Source organism: Octodon degus, unplaced genomic scaffold, assembly GCF_000260255.1.
Source record: "Octodon degus isolate 3935 unplaced genomic scaffold, OctDeg1.0 scaffold00005, whole genome shotgun sequence".
Lineage (NCBI taxonomy): Eukaryota > Metazoa > Chordata > Mammalia > Rodentia > Octodontidae > Octodon > Octodon degus.
In genome coordinates, this window is record NW_004524581.1 from 3,777,277 (window position 1) to 3,793,197 (window position 15,921).

Genomic DNA, 15,921 nt, shown 5'->3' on the forward strand with positions numbered 1-15,921 from the left:
CTTATTTAAAACCACCATTGATAGTCTAAATTAAAAATGTGTTATTCTATTTTTCTTAAAATTAAATAGTATCAATAGTTGAGTGAGTTGATTTTTCTACAAAAGGAAAATCAAATTTCACCAATTATTAGAAACTATTTGTGTTAGGCATTAATGTCCACTCAAAAATATAGCAGAAGATACAATAATACTGTTCATGAATTTTATTTTTAGTGATTTAAATATTATTAAATGTATCCTAAAAATATGCTTCACCACCAAATGTAAGAAAACCTTTCTCTCATTATATCCTTGCAGGGCACAATATTTTCTGAGTCCAAGAATAGTTTTTAACAAGGAATCTATTATATAAAATCAGCTTATAAATAACATAAAATTAGAAATAAGTGATTGTTCACTTTGTAAATAAGATCCAAATAAGTATTATAACACATGACATCGATAAGCTTTTCTGGTGCATTTCAATTATGATCAAGTTTATGGCATTAGACCTAGATGCCATTTATTGCAAGCAATCATTTTGATATTTTGTCTTGCAATTACCCCTTTCAAATGTTAAGCAATTATTATTAGCTAGTAGCGCAGCAGGTTCAAAATTGGTACATGAGAAGTCTGTGTTGATTGGATGAAGTTACCTTATCTTAGTAAAAACTGAGTAATAGGCTACAAACTGTGTTTTTCTTCTTCTTTTTCACTTCTAACAATGTTTAGAGAGAAAAGAGTGACCCCTAAGGCTTTGCCTGTGTTATGCTGTTACTAATTTCATTTCCCTCTTCTCTCTTTCCACACACACTTTTTGTATTAGAAGAGCTAGAAGACAGAGGAGAACTCCGTGAGGTCAGCAGAAAAGAGCAGCAGCAGGGAGGAAGTGGGAGCCTGCACCTCGGCCTCCCCGGTCTGCAGCACCAGGGCTCTGATTGTTACCCTAGTTGGACACCAGCAATCAAATGTCATCCAAAATAAAATCTACGTTCATCTTAATTGCAGAGCCACTTTTCTTTTGCTACCAAAATCAAAGGCGTTAACAGCTCTAAATTTAGCACTTTAAGAAAAAGAAGAATGCTAAATCATATCAAATTTCAATAATTTACTTTCTCTGTCACTGATTCCAAATTGCATCAAATTCAAATCTTCTGTATCTTTTGGAAGTCTATGAATGACGGGAATCTCAGGAAGCATACTGATGAATGATGACAGTTTTCTTCATTCAATCACATAAATCTTTGGTTATGTAGTAAACTTTCCGAAGAGCGACAATGTATTTGGTTACGACCTGCCTTTGTGTCTAGTTAGTCATTTCGTAAGTAAGTAGATACCAGCTCATTCGACGTTGCTCACATCCCTGTCCACGTAGCCCTAGAGTCCTCATGTACTCAGATCTCTTTCCTCTTCCGTGTGATTTTACATCATGTGCTTTCCCAGGCATCACCTTTCAGTCCGTCCTGCCTTCTGACATCACAGTGACACTACAAAACTCAGGTAAGACTCCTCTGAAGTCAGGCGCTAAGCCACAATTCTTCCATTTGTACACTCTACCATTTAATCACTCAAGCACTTCCTGCATCTTTTGAAGGACTGCCACCCATTACCCTTTCTAAGTCTTTCTTTGTGGGATGAGACATAAAATATATAATCTTAAAAACACTGTATGAGGGTGTAGGTCAGTAATAGCATGCACGAGCCTCCGGATTTGATCACAGTATTTCAAACAATAACAAAGCAAAGCAAAAACAAAAGTGAAAAGCAAAAACATAAATTATTAATATCAGTCAGCATGGAGTAAACTAATTTCATACAGTTTTCAGGCTCTGTCCTACTCTCATCTCAACTTTATCATCACAGTTAGAATTTTGTGATAATGATAAAGTATGTATGTGTACAATCTTATTCTCTCCATGTACATAAAACTACACACGCTGTATAGGTCATGCTTAATGCCATTCCAGCAATGTCATGCATATTCCAGGGCCATTATGTACACTGTTTTCTGCTTATAATTACTTTATTTTTTCTCCTCAGGCCTACAAAGTCCTGAAGGACAAACTAAACCAGAGAACACAAACAAATTCAAGAAATTCTGAGAGTTCTTAAAAACTCATTGTTGTGAGTTATCAGAATGCTGTTCTTCTCATTCAAATGATACTGTTAATCCAATTTTTCAACTTAATATATTTTATGAACACAGTGAAATTATGCACCGTCTTCTGAAAAAACCTGAAAGAATGGCTAAGTAACTTTTTGACATTCGGTAGAAGAGCAACTTTGACACTGGTTTAGTGCAGTTGTTATTTTCTAAGTCATGTGTTTATTTATATGTATTGATATATTTGACAAAATGTCTACTGAAAGTTGTAATAAATCATAGACAGACAGACAGACAGACAGACAGACAGACAGACAGACAGAGGGCAAATAAATTTAAGATAAAATTCCTTAACTCTTCTTTTTAACTCTTCTTACGTTCACTGGGATATATGAGTTTATGAAGGCTTGGGAGTAGAGTGCCCTACAGATGTGGCCATCATATTCATTGAATAATAAAAACTCTGTTCATAAATTTGAAGATAATGGGGACAGGTGATGGTATGGTGTGGCAATGGTTCAGGTATGCCTTCCAAAATTTCACACGTTAGAAATTCAATCCCTAGTGTGGCAACTATAAAAAGAGCCGGAAGTTTTAAGAGGCAGGGCATTTTAGGAAGTCACTGAGGATGCTGACCTCGGTTCTCACAGGACCATGAGTTAGTGCTCTTGGAAAATCACTTTGAAAAGAGAAAACTGTATGGGGTTCCCACTCTGGCTTCCTGTCTCTTCAGATGATGCATTTTGTGGTGCCATCAACCATGGGCACTTCACCAGAGGTAAGCCACTGTCCAAGCCAGGGCATTGAATCTCAGAGCCGTGAGCTACATAAATAGCTTTTCTTTATAAAGCACCCATCCTCAGGTATTTTCTCAGAGTAACAGAAAATGGACTGGTACAGGTAGTTAACTAATTTCAAAAAACATGAAAAGGAAAAATACACAGTGTTACATCATCAACTTTCTGTGAAATGAATTTCTTTTCTATTTTTATTGACTTCAGCTCTGGTTGTATGATTGAATACTTTCTTAATGAATGACTGCCTCAGGTATGGTCTCTCTGTGTAACACCTGTGGCAGCAAAGGTCAATTTTCAGCTTGTTATAAAGAAAAGCTAGATTTAGAAACATCTATGTTTTTCTGGCACTTTAGTAAATGATAGCATAAGGTTAGACACCTCTGGCAAAAAAATATTATGCCATTAAGAACATTTCGCACTATAAAAATCCTTCTTCAAGATGTTAGTAGTATGTTCTTAAATATTGTGGAAAAATAATACAAAAGTTGACATTGTAACCAAAAAATATTTATATAAAAATAGTATGCATATACACTGTATAAATGCACAAGAGACTGCTCTGAAGTAGCCCTTATAATATCAATGTAGTAACCATTAAAAATCTCTAAAATTAACATCTGTAGAATAATTCATAAAAAATACTCATACAAGGATGTTCAGTGACTTTCAATATTATGTAATTAATTTCCCAACTTTAAAGGTTCAACCCTACTCTTCCAAGACTTCCTGTACTTGATATAGCTGTATCATGAGCATCACTTCATTATTCTTAGGCTTGTATTTGTTACTCTATAATCTAATGTTGAAGTTAGCCATACGCAATTTTGTGCTCTCAGGAAGGAATAAGATGAATGATAATAGCATTCCGTAACATAATTCTATAAAGAGATAAGAAAATACGGTAATCACAGTACTTAAATATCTTAGTCAAGACCTTCTCAGACCAAAAAGCTACAACTCTTGTTGCATAGGTCCTGCTTTACCTTGGTCTTAACCATCCAGCAGAAAAGTATGAAGACGAAATTATAAGAAATAAAGCCATGCTGTTAAGTTGAGCTGTGGGGGACTCAGGTCAATAATTTCTGACATTGCCAGTTAAACAGAAGACCCAATGCTATTATGGGCTACTGGACTCTTTTGGAATATTTTGCTGAGTTTACACACCTATAATATTCAATAACGGAACTTAGAAAAAATGGGGTATACAGATGAATGTCCATTTTGTATCTGTGTATTCAAAGTGGTTGGGATAGATATATAGTTACATTCTGTTAATGAATAGAATGATTTGTTCTAATGGTGTTTGTAAATAGGATCACAAGTCCGCATCTTGTACAGCAATTAACCACTAAGAAGAATATATGCAGTGTATTATTTGTTGAAAAATAAAAAAAATAAAAATAAATAAAAAAATAATAAAAAAAGAAATCACTTATAGCAACATTTGCTTATATGTAACTCATGGGATGATAAAAGCCATGTGTTGATGATAAGAGCCATGTGTAGAAGCATACAGTCGTACTTGAGTTGTCAAATTCAATTCATTCTAAATTCATGGCCTAATGCCAAAAGTTTGAGAACTAAACTTATTTTTTTCTATGAGAAATAAAGGAAGGGCCAGGGAGATAGCCCAGCAGTGTAAGCACCTGCCTGGCAAACACAAAGACCTGGGATCAATCTCTGATACTGCAGGCCTTGCCTGCCCTGTACCAAGCCAGCTACCAAAACCGGGTGTGGTGACATGCACCTGTAATCCCAGCACTGAGGAGGCATAGATAAGAGGATCACTGTGAGTCAGCTGTGTAGTGAGACCCTGTACCAAATAAATAAATAAATAAATAAATAAATAAATAAACAAATAAATAAATAATTTTTCAAGTAAAGAAAGAATTAAAGGGAAAGCAAATAGTTCATTGAGAGGCTCCCAAATTACACTTCTAATTTCATTTTGATAGGATTTTTATTTTATTTTGTTTTTTTTCACGAATGGGAATTTTTTCAGTACTGGGGATTGAACTCAGAACCCTGCCCTTGCCAGGAAAGTACTTATTCTACTGAGCTATCTTCCCAGCTTGATAGGAGTTTTAAAAAATTATGTTTTAGGAGCCAGGAAGATAGCGCAGTAGAATAAGAGCTTGCCTAGCAAGCACAAGGGCTAGAGTTCAATTCTTGGTTCAGAAAAAAAAAAATTAAAAAGAGTACAAACTAATATTAAAACAAAAAAATTACCAATGATACAGAATTTCACTAAGCAAAATAATATAAATTTGACAGTATTTGCTGTATTGTATAGTGTGTTATATTCAAATTAGCATACAAAATTGGTGGAAGGAAAAAGTTATAAATAGTCAAAAAGAGAGAAAAAGGGAAAAATTGGAAAAAGAAGACAACAGTTAAGAATTAACTACTACTTTCCACAGCCCAACAGAAATCCACAGTACAGTTATTTAAACCATCCTGGTTACACACATGGATATATCTCTTTTCCTTTCTCACTCTCCTGTCCACCTCAATCAGTTATTCCTTCCTTTTGAACAGATTCACTCCCTTTTCACAGCATCTATTGTATGCTTCAGAATTTATTTTCTCTTTCAGTGCCTAAAACTAATGAGACAATGCAATGTTTGCATAGTAGGTCTGATTTATTTACCTTAAGAGTATGGTCTCTAGTTGCATCCATTTATCTATAAAAGCCTCAGTTTTTTCCTTTCTATTGTTAAATAGTACTCCATTGTATAAAAATACCACATCTTCTTATCCATTCCTCAATTACTGGCACCTGAGTTCCATCCAAGATTTAGCTAAGATAAATTGTGCTGCTATAAACATGAGTGCACATTAATCCCTGTGGTATAATGTTTTCAATTCTTCTGGAAAAATACCCAGGGAAGGAATAGCAGGAATGAACGGGATTTCCAACACTACATTTTTGAGAAAACTCCACTCTGATTTCCATATCATTTGTACCAGTCTGCACTGCCACCAAAAATGGAGGTTTCCTTTTCCCCTCAGGCCCTCCAGCATTTGTTATTGGTTGACTACTTGATGATAACCATTATTTCTCAGTGAGATGGAATCTCACTATTGTTTTAATTTGCATTTATCAAAAGAACAATGGTGTTGAACTTTTTTTGGTATATTTATTTTCTATTTGTACTTCTTCATCTGGGAAGTGCATATTCATCTCAGATACCCATTTGTGGATTGGGCCTTTGAATTTTGGAAGCTTGATTTTTAAAATATTCTTTATATGTTCCAGATAGAAGGCCTTTATCAGAGGTGCAGTTGGCTATTTTTCCTAGTTTGTTGGTTTTATTTTTACTCTGTTGATGATTTTCTTGAAGTACAGAAACTTTTCAAGCAGATAAAGTGCCAATTGTTGATTCTTTGAAGTATTTCCTATGTGGTTTGGCTATTTTTTATTAACTCCCTACCTACCCCTGTATCTTTAAAATTCTACCTACATTTTCATCCAGGAAGTTTAGTGTTTCTATTTTAATGTTTAAATTTTTGATCTATTTTGACTGAAGCTTAGTTCATGTGTTTTTTTTTCTTTTATTTACTTATTTATTTATTTGCCATAATTTTATTGATAAACAAATAGCTATGAGACAGTTTCAAATCAAATCGGTAGGACAGTTTCAATAATTAACACACTGCATACATTCCTCTTAGAGGTTAATTGCTGTACAAGATGCGGACTTGATATCTTATTTTCAAACACCATTAGAACAAATCATTCTATTCATTAAGAGAATGTAACTATATATCTATCCTAACCACTTGGAAGTAGTTTTATGCTTGGAATGCCTGTCATTCTGGTATTCTGAATATGGGCTGCTTGTCATGACATGCCAGTTGCTGCTAAGATGTCTCTCAGGTAGATGGATGTTCAAGAAGAAGGCGGTAGTGAAGGAAAGCAAGAGACAGGAAAAAGAATATTGTGGGACTGTCCTGCTTCAAGGTTGTATATGGTGAGATTTTTGGACTTATGTGCAAACATGAGAAGTATATAATTCTTTATGCCTAATTTTAAAATATATTCTAATTTTTAAATGTTTTTATCATACTCTGTAGGGACTTAAAGTTCAACATATCAATACTTGATGAAAAATACCTGTTCCATATCATGCCTAAGATGTTTGATATGCAGACCGATAGTGAGGTTAAGCTTAACAGCCTAAGTTGTCTGATAATAACAATAAGCTTGTCTTCTGGATGGTTAACAACCTAAGTTTGCAGAACAAAATTAGAGAAAAAGGAGGGCTGCAAGGAAAGCCAACACTTTGGCCCTAGCCTTCTTAGGTAAATTAGGACTCAGGACATATGAGAACTTGTACTGTAACGTCATGTAACTTGGTAGTTTCCCAAATTTTCTGAACAAGGAGATTATGGGGCCAAAGAGGAAAGTGATCGATGATGTAGAGTGTGCCTAAGGAGTCACATGGAGTGAAAACATTCTCTCAGGCTTTCACAGAGAGCACATTGGCCAAGCAATGGCCGTGACTCATCCACATGGTTGGCACTGACAAAGGTTCTACAATCTGAGGTACAGGATCTCAGGATAAATCCTGTGGGGATTTTACTGATCTTATCAGACCCAAAAGCTACAACTCTTGTTGCATAGGTCGTGCTTTACCTTGGTCTTAACCATCTAGCAGAAAAGTATAAAAACAAAGTATAAGAAGTAAAGCTATGCTGTTATGTTGAGCTGTAGGGGACTCAGGTCAACAATTTCTGACATTGCCAGTGAAGCGGAAGACCCAATACTATTATGGGTTACTGGACTCTTTTTGAATATTTTGCTGAGTTTACACACCTATAGTATTCAAATAACGGAACTTAACAAAAAAAAAAGAGGATACAGGTAAATGTCCATTTTGTATCTGTGTATTCATGTTGTTTTTTCCAGTTCCAGGGATTGAACAGTTCATGGTGATATACTTGGATCTAATTTTATTCTTTACCATGTGGAAATCCAGTTTTTCTAGCACCATTTATTAAAGAGGTTATCTTTCTTCCAGTGAATGTCTTCAGCAAATTTGTCAAAGAAGAAGTGGCTGGGTGTGCTTGTAGTTGTGTGTGCATCTTCTAATCTGTTCCATTGATACTCAAGTGTGTTTTTGCTGTTGTTGTTTTCCAGTACTATGCTGACTTATCACATTGGCTTTGTAGTATAATTTCAGGCCACAGATTGCGATGCCTCCTTCCTCTCTTTGTTGCCCAGGATTCCGTTTGATACTCTGGTCTCTTCTGGTTCCAAATGAATTTTAAGAATGGTTTCTCTAAATCTCTGAGGTATACTAATAGAGATTCCATTAAATCTGTGTAACAATTTGGGGAGTGTGGCCATTTTCACAATGGTGGTTATTCCTACCTAGCAGCAAGTAATACTTTTCCATTTTCTGAAATCTCCTTGAACTCTTTTCTCATAGCACTGTAATTTTTACTCTACAAATGTTTTATTTCCTCATTTTGCCGTGATTTTCTCAAATTTTGCAATGATTTCTTTCTTTAGCTTTATCATGATTGTCACTGTTTTTCTCTTAGCTTTACTGCTGATATCACTAACTTTCTTTGCAGCATGAATATGACATTTTATGCAAATAAAGTGCAAAGAAACACAATGTTGGATGTTGTGATGCACTAGTGAAAGCCCTTTCTGTGTCTGGTGAGAGAAGCACGAAGATTGAAGTCTCACACCTTTGTGTCCCTGTCCAGGATGGGACCAGTGACTCACTCTCACTCAACCCAGTTTCTTCAAATCAAATGTTGGTTTCACTCTCAAACAAAATTAAGGACACACAAGTGTATACTTTTTAAACTATTGGAAATTTCCAGCTTCACGCCCTCTGATAAATGAGGTATCCCTGTACTTCTCTCAGTTTTCATTTGGATACCTTGCTTGCTGCTTTTCTGATGTAATTATGTTAGTTTTTCCTCTTGATTTTAAAAAGATATTTATTTAAAAACTCTATGGGATAATTAAATTGGTTTATGACTGGAACATAGATCTGTGTTTCTCAAGTAGGTAAATTCTAACACATTTGCCAGAAATACATATATATGTGTGTGTCTCTGTGTGTGTGCTTTATATATATCCACTGTTCATTGCTATTAGTTTGCATGCTACTCTTTTCTTCAAAATCTTTTTCTTTTTTATTTTCTGTATTTTAGGGAAGGGACTACAGGGTGTTCAGGGTCTCACTACTAGATCAGATTTGTAGTGATCCTTCTGCTTACAGCCTCCCAAGTGCTGGAATTACATGCACACACCCCGGTGCCCAGTCGCAATCACTGTCTCAGTGTGCTCTGGCTCAGGGCTGGCATGGCAAGCCTGGGGATAAAACCCTGGCCCTGAGCCTGCATGCAAGTTGCTTTAATCTGCTGAGGTATTTGGCTGGCCCAAAAGCTATTTTTTCACTAAGGAATTTTATAATATTAATTCCATACAGTAAGATGAATTCTTTGCAATTACAGATTTTCAGTAGAAATTACCCAACTTCCTTGTGTAACTAATGATCTACCTCATTCTTGCTTATACCTATATAAATGATTTCAACAATTTTTATTATGATTTTGTTCATCTTAAAAATAGCACCTTAAATATTTTTCTATTATACTTTGTTTATCTATTTTTATTTATTTTCTAATTGGTACATAATAATTGTACAAAGTCACGGCATACAATATGATGCTTTGATGCACATATCTAATGTGCAAAGATCATATTAGTAAATACTTTATCTTACAAGTTTCTTATTTCTCTTAAAATTAAATAGATACAAGTCAGGGTTTAACATTTTTTTCCTACATTTAGTTAATATTCATTATTTGTTGTTACTGATAACTGTCGAAAAGCATATATGCCAGTTAATATTTCAAAGCTTTCAGAACTACCAAACACTCCTGTTTGACAGTATTATGATAACTATTATAGTATTAATGAAACTATTATGCTAACTATTATGATTCTCATTCTTACAGAGGAATAAAATGAGAAACAAAAGGTCACACTTAATCTAAGTCCTCTATAGTATATGGTATGCCTGAGATTTTAACACAAATCTACTTCAAACAGCAACAACAATACAAGGCTTAAAGTATTAATCTCTTCTTAATAAGAAGTCCAACCAAAACCCAAGGGCTTACCAATGCTTACTGCTGCCTCTTTCTCTTTAAAAATGCAGATTAGCCCACCCTATTAAAGTTTAAACAAATGTTTTAGGTTTGTTTGCAAACAGAAACTTTAGAGATTGCATGACTAAAATACTTATTTTGTTCTTTTTATTATTCATGAGTCTATCATTATTTTTTCTCTTGAGTAAACTATATTAATATGTCAGAGTTTTCTACATAAGCTGTATTTAATGACTTATGTGATCATTCATCTCCATTGCCAACTTGATTGGATTAGGAGATACCAGAGAGTTGATTGGATTATTAGGGCTAATTTCGAGTGGATCAATCCATTTGGTAAATTCTTTGGCTGAATGTACTTACTAAGAAAGATAGATATGAATCCTTTGTTGCTTAATGTTTCTATAACAAATTATTGTAAATACAAAACTTTTGGCTTAAAACTGCCTAAATATACTCTTTTCTAGATGATAGATCAGAATTTCTCTCATTAGGCTAATATGAAGGCCTAGACTAGTTATATTCCTTTCTAGAGCCCCTAGGACTGTGTGGGCTTCCTCTCTTTTTCCACAGTCTGGAAGCTATCTACCTCATTGTTTAACATTTTCTATCTTCAATGCTAACCGGAGCCAGAGACGGTCTCATTTTACACTCTGACGCTGACTATCCTGTCTTCCGTTTTCAACATAAACACCTCGTAAATGCCTTAAACACAAGACAATAATTCAGAAAAATTGCCCTCTCTCAAAACCTTCACATCTGAGAAATACCTTCAGTCACATAAATAAGAAATTAGGACATGGACACCTCTTAGGGGACAGCAATACCATGCAGTCTGCTTCATTTTGGTCAGTTTGGTTCAGTTCAATTCAGTTTAGTTTTGTGTAGGGTCTGCTTTTCAGACCTGCTTAATCAGAGTGAACCTCCTGTTTTCAGCCTGACTAGTGTTAATATTACAGGTGTGCAACCCCATGCCCGCTTTCAGTGGCTTAGAGGGGCTTGGGTTGGGCTAGTGTGTATGTGCCAGGGATCAAACCCCAGCCCCTGCTCTTGCCTAAGCAGGTGCTTAGTCCACTGAGCTATCTTGCTGGCCCCATTTTTGTCTTTTTGTAGTTTTGTTTTTTTTTTTTTTTTCCAGAACTGGGGATTGAGCTCAGGCCCTTGTGCTTGCCAGACAAGCACTTATTCCACTGAGTTATCTCTCCATGTTTACATTACTCTATAGCTGAGTAATAATCCATTGTACAAAACCACCACATTTTCTTTTATCTATTCCTTGGTTGATGGGCACTTGGGTGGTTTCCTAGATTTACCTATGACAAATTGTGCTGATATAAACATAGGTGCACATGTATCACTGTGGTGTACTGTTTGCAGATGATGGTGCAATATTAATAGATGTTACTGTTTAGTGAAACGAACAGTTATTGTTTAAAGCTCTTATTTTGACCAATGTTACATGCTTGTGTCTAGAAAACTGAGCAACTACTTTGAAGACAATGTGGAATATAATAACCTTCTTTGAATTCCTACCATCTTTTTTGACATTCTGTATGATTTCTAAAGATTTTTAAAATTATTTTTAATCTCTTTAAAATAAAAAAAAAATAAAAATAAAGTAGTAAAACAAACATTATTTTTTTTAGTTTTGGAGAAAAATAAATTCTGATAAAATACAAATAGGGGTGTGTCTGTAGTTCTCCTTCAGACAGAAAATATCGTTGGTGGTGATCATTAATAGCAACAATAGCTTTTTTGTTTTTGGGTTTTTTTTTTTTCCTTTTTGTATTTTTAAGGAAGGGCCTACAAGGTGTTCAGGGCCTCACTACTAGATCTGACTCATAGTAATCCTCCTGTTTACAGCCTCCCAAGAGCTGGGATTACAGGTGTGCACCACCACACCCAGTCTCAATTTCCATCTCAGTGCACCCCCTGGGGACGGGGCCAGCACAGCAGGCACAGGGATGGAACCTCTGGCCCCTGCACCTGCTTGGAGGCACTTTAATTCGCTGAGCTATTTGGCCAGCCCAACAATAACTGTTCATAACAATTGAGAACACTGGGGCTCAGTGCTTTTCACCTATTCTTTCAACTTACACTCCTAATACCATGGTAAGTATCATGGCTTATCCACCTCTTTTCAGTGAAAGATATTGAGAGTCCAGGAAATTAAATACATGTCTAAAGTTATAGAATGAGGAATGGTATGGGCAAGATTCAAGCACAAACCTCTGACCACATATATATTTAATCATTTCACTGTGTGATCCAAATTTGAGCTATTTTTGAAATCCAAGAGAATCTTTAATTCTTTCTAAAATCTGCAATTTGAAGGGAACAGAGAAGAGAGAAAGAGCATAACGGGTGTTTTTTTTTAATTTATGTATTTGGTACAGGGTCTCACTACACATCTTGAACTTGTAGTGATCATCCTGTTCCAGCCTCCCCAGTGCTGGGATTAAAGGCGTGTTCTCCTATGCCAACTTTCAGTGGCTCAGCAAGCTCAGGGTAGGTCTGAAATGGTATGCAGTGCCAGAGATCGAATCCCACTCCTGTGCTATCTCCTGAGCCCCATGATAGATTTTTTTAAGTGATTCATTTTTACATATTTGAGTAAATTTCTATATAAAATCACAAGAATAACACTTTATTGGCAGGTAAGAACTCAACCACTGAACCACCAATGCCACAATAAAAATAACATTTCATTGGGAAATTCCCAGTACTTTCTATTTTTTAATAGTACTTTGAAGCATGGGAATATAGAATGACAAAATAAGGCTGAGAAATAGAAAGTTTATTTCTAAAATACATGCAAAATAGAAAAAAGTCTGCTGAAATTAAACCTTTTTAGTGGAAGTATTTTTATAAAATCAAAGTTGAGGGTTGGCGAGATAGTTCAGTGGGCTAAGCGCCTGCTCAGCCAAGCAGAGAGGCTGAGGTTCTATCCCTGGCGCCACATGCTGTGCTGGCCCCACCCTGAGGCACACAGAATTGACCACTGAATCTGGGTGTGGCTGAACATGCCTGTAATCCCAGTGCTGAGGAGGCTGAAAACAGGAGAATCACTATGTGTCTGAGCTGTGCAGTGAGACCCTGTACTAAATGCATTAAAAAATATATCAAAGTTGAAAAAATTTGTTGCCTTAATCTCATGAAATAAATTACACATATACACTATGAATTTAAAATAATAAACCTCACTTCCATAACAATGAGCAACACTAACTTCAAATGTTACTTACGAAGTGACAGCAAAAAATGAATAGCATGATGGATTCATAAGATAGAATATTCAAAAGTCTTTAAAACTGTTTTGTAGAATGTCTTATGATGAAACTATTTACAATATAATATTAAATTGAAATAAAAAGCTTATATATCTAAGCATATATGATCAAATTGTCTGTAATGAAAATAAATGAAATAAAGTATACAATTTTTTAAAATCAAAAATACAGAATGAGAGATGATTTTTATTTTCCATTAAATGCTTTCTGAAAATATGTTGAGATGGACTTTGCTGTGTACTTTCTATGCCTTTTCTAAACTATTTTCTGTCTTTCTTCCATTAGACAGATTTTGAATTTCTCTCCCAAGATTCCAAAAGACATTTAAAATTTAATTTTTTTTGTCATTTAAGATTTGATTAAATACTATATTTTAGGGGGTTTCCGGGTTAGCTCAGTTGTTTAAAGCACCTGCCTGGGAAGCTCAGTAAGGTGCAGGGATGGGGGTTCAATCACTGGCATGCCACCCCCGGAGGCACACTGAGATGGTAACTAAGACTGGGCATGGTGGTCCAAGCCTATAATCCCAGAGCTTGTGAGGCTGAAAACAGGAGGATCACTATGAGTCTGATCAACATTGATACCCTGTAGACCCTACAGACCCTGTCCTAAATTCATAAAAAATACTATATTTTCACATGTTGCCTCTTTTAACAGCAAGTGTGATTATATTTGCTTTGATCATGACTTGGGAAGAAATTTTGTACATATGTAATTTGGTCCCCAAGCAGGACAGGGGAATGCAAATCTGAAGCCCTAACAAGGTAGCCCGGTTGCTTGTCTTACACGTCACAAGCAACAACCAATACAGGCGATGTAAAGGAGAACACGTAGGAAAAGCCTACAGACAGTCATCTTGAAGGGAAGAAAGAGCACTGAATATCATTGCTACATTTTTAATGATGGGATACACATTTCACAGATAATTGTAATAATAGTTTTACAAATTGAGTACTTTCTGTATTCCAGTAAGTTAAAAACTTCAAAATACATTATGCTAAAAATTCTCACTTTATGAGTTATAGACATATTTATCCAGTTGGAAAATGAGAATTATATGAGCTAGAAAATATGTATATACAATCACAGCTAGGCCTCTGATACTATAAAAAAGAAATGTTAGGCAATTGTATACAACTGGTAGGCATTCACTTTTTTGATTTGTTTTGTTTTGTATTTAGGACAGGGTTTACAGGGTTGGACTCCTAGTGATCCTCCTGTTTATAGCCTCCCAAGAGCTGGAATTACAGGCGCATGCCACCACCCCCAGTCTCAATTGCCTTCTCAGTGCATCCCCAGGGGAGGGACCAATACAGCAGGCCACGGTGATCAAACTTCCAGCCCCTGTGTCTGCCTAAGCAGGCACTTTAATCCGCTGAGCCATTTGGCAGACCTTTGACATTTACTTTTTCTAAGACACATTATTAAGGTAGCTTTGAGTAAAAAAAATTTATATGCTAAATCATCTAAGTTATAAAATGTTTGCTTATACTAGATTTTCAAATAAGATTTTGTAGCTGCTTGCCCTTTGAATTCATATATATTTACTATTTGAAAAACTTCTCTGGCTGTTTAACTTTCTGGTGTAGTTTACTTTTAAAAATTGTATAGAGCTGGGGAGATGGCTCAGTGGAATAAGTGCTCCCCTGGCAAGCGCAAGGGCCTGAGTTCAATTCCTGGTTCTGAAAAAAAAAATTGTATCATTGTATGTGAGCAGCACATCATGTTCACATTCCTTGTGAGGATTTGGTACAGGCACATAATGCATGTTTCTTCCTTTCCCTCCTCCCCTACAGCAATCATTTTCAAAGTATCTTGATGGTAAGCATATGCTGTAAATAAATAACTGGTAGCAGACCTTCAAACTTGAAAAGTGACAGTCTTTAAAATAATGATTTCCTTTGAATTGCTTGCCTATAATTATTTTTAAGGTATTACATGGGAGACTAATTAGGTACAAGATACCTTGAGGAATTAAAAACAGAAACAAGATTGATTAATTGAGCTGATAAACATTCCCGGGGTGGGGGAAAGCAAAAAACAAATTTAATTTGGAAGAATTGGCTGCTAGACTTGTGTTCTGAATAACTATTAAAAGGAATGACAAGCTAAATTTATGCATCTCTCTAAATCATAAAATTCCCTGTGCCTATTTTTGCACTAATATGATATATAAATTGACATGTATGACTCATACAGCATAAATAGTAATAAAAATCATGGGCTGTTTAAGAAAAAAATAGTATTTTATTTGGGCCTGCTATCCTGATGAAATCAAGAAATGCTAACCTACTCATTTGCCCTGTTTTATTCAACATATCAGCATTTCTTTTTCTTTTCTTTCTTTCTTTCTTTCTTTTTTTTTTTACCAGGGGTTGAACTCAGGCCCAGGCAAGCGCTTATTCTCCTGAGCCATCTCCATGCCCCCAGCCTTTCTTTTACATTGATTTGACACTAACTGTATCACTAAAGTCCATCCAGTGTGTCTTCTTCTGCCATTACTTTTCCTGAGTATCAACAAAAATAGAAGTCTTGGTCATTTTCTGTCTTTCCTCCACCAGCACTGTCCAGTACTTTGGCCAACAGCTGTCACTACACAAATCTTCCTGTA

General features: G+C 35.5%; 1 protein-coding gene across 1 annotated transcript in view; it reads right to left on the bottom strand.

Moving 5' to 3' along the window:
• Pcdh15 (protocadherin related 15) overlaps positions 1–15,921 on the bottom strand; it is a 689,792-nt gene that overhangs the window by 121,743 nt on the left and 552,128 nt on the right. The gene's annotated exons all lie outside the window — the stretch shown is intronic.